Source organism: Arachis hypogaea, chromosome 7, assembly GCF_003086295.3.
Source record: "Arachis hypogaea cultivar Tifrunner chromosome 7, arahy.Tifrunner.gnm2.J5K5, whole genome shotgun sequence".
NCBI classification, from domain to species: Eukaryota; Viridiplantae; Streptophyta; class Magnoliopsida; order Fabales; family Fabaceae; genus Arachis; species Arachis hypogaea.
The window spans coordinates 21,308,375-21,310,040 of record NC_092042.1 but is presented as its reverse complement, the minus strand read 5'-3'; the positions used below and the strand labels follow the sequence as shown (position 1 = coordinate 21,310,040).

Below are 1,666 nucleotides of genomic sequence, written 5' to 3'. Positions count from 1 at the left end.
AGTCAATATTTTGTTCTGAGCCAATATGGCATTCAGAGTGTCAATCTCAAGAATTCCTTTCTTCTGATTTGTCCCATTGTTCATAGGATTTCTTTCAGAAGTGTACATGAATTGGTTATTTGCAACCATTTCGATTAGTTCTTGAGCTTCTGTAGGCGTCTTCTTCAGATGAAGAGATCCTCCAGCAGAGCTATCCAAAGACATCTTGGACAGTTCAGACAGACCATCATAGAAAATACCTATGATGCTCCATTCAGAAAGCATATCAGAGGGACACTTTCTGATTAATTGTTTGTATCTTTCCCAAGCTTCATAGAGGGATTCTCCTTCCTTCTGTCTGAAGGTTTGGACTTCCACTCTAAGTTTACTCAATTTTTGAGGTGGAAAGAACTTTGCCAAGAAGGCATTGACTAGCTTTTCCCAAGAGTTCAGGATTTCTTTAGGTTGTGAGTCCAACCATGTCCTAGCTCTGTCTCTTACAGCAAAAGGGAATAGCATAAGTCTGTAGACCTCAGGGTCAACCCCATTAGTCTTGACAGTGTCACAGATTTACAAGAACTCAGCTAAAAACTGATGAGGATCTTCCAATGGAAGTCCATGGAACTTGCAATTCTGTTGCATTAGAGAAACTAATTGAGGCTTAAGCTCAAAGTTGTTTGCTCCAATGGCAGGGATAGAGATGCTTCTCCCATAGAAGTCGGGAGTAGTGCAGTAAAGTCACCCAGCACCTTCCTTGCATTATTGGCATTGTTGTTGTTTTCGGCTGCCATGGGTTCTTCTTCTTTGAAGATTTCTGTTAGGTCCTCTACAGAGAATTGTGCCTTAGCTTCTCTTAGCTTTCGCTTCAAGGTCCTTTCAGGTTCAGGATCAGCCCCAACAAGAATGCTTTTGTCTTTGCTCCTACTCATATGAAAGAGAAGAAAATAAGGAAATATGGAATCCTCTATGTCACAGTATAGAGATTCCTTGAAGTAGAAAATTCGCACTTATCAAAGAAGATGGAGTTCGAATTGTGCATTAAGGAATAGTGTAAGTCCATAAATAGAAGTATGTGAGAAGAGGGGAAGAAATTTTCGAAAATAATTTAAAAAGATTTTAAAAACATTTTGAAAAACTTTAATTGATTTTCGAAAACCATGATTGAGAAAGAAGTAAAGTGATTTTTGAAAAAGATTTTGAAATTAGAAATCAAAAAGATTTGATTGAAAACTATTTTGAAAAAGATGTGGTTAAGAAGATATGATTGGTTTTAAAAAGATGTGATTGAGAAGATATGATTTGAAAAACATTTTAAAAAGATTTGATTTTAAAAATTAATAACTTGGCTAACAAGAAAAGATATGATTCAAACACTAAACCTTTCTCAACAGAAAAGGCAACATACTTGAAATGTTGAATCAAATTATTAATTGATAGCAAGTATTTTTTAAAATAGAAAGAAATTGATTTTGAAAAAGATTTGATTGAAAAGATTTGATTTAAAAAACATTTGATTTTGAAAAAATTTTGAAAACCTGAAAAAAAATTTGAATTAAAAACAGAATCTTCCCTCTTGTGCCATCCTGGCGTTAAACGCCCAGAATGGTGCACATTCTGGCGTTTAACGCCCAAACCACTACCCTTTTGGGGTTAAACGCCCAGCCAGGCACCCTGGCTGGCGTTTAAA

The 1,666-nt window shown here is 35.8% G+C and overlaps 1 non-coding gene across 1 annotated transcript; it reads left to right on the top strand.

The window, feature by feature from the left end:
* The first annotated feature begins 258 nt into the window (after nucleotides 1-258).
* Nucleotides 259-366, top strand: LOC112704177 (small nucleolar RNA R71). The gene has a single exon (XR_003154814.1). It is a non-coding gene; the product is annotated as a small nucleolar RNA R71 (small nucleolar RNA).
* The last annotated feature ends 1,300 nt before the right edge of the window (nucleotides 367-1,666 follow it).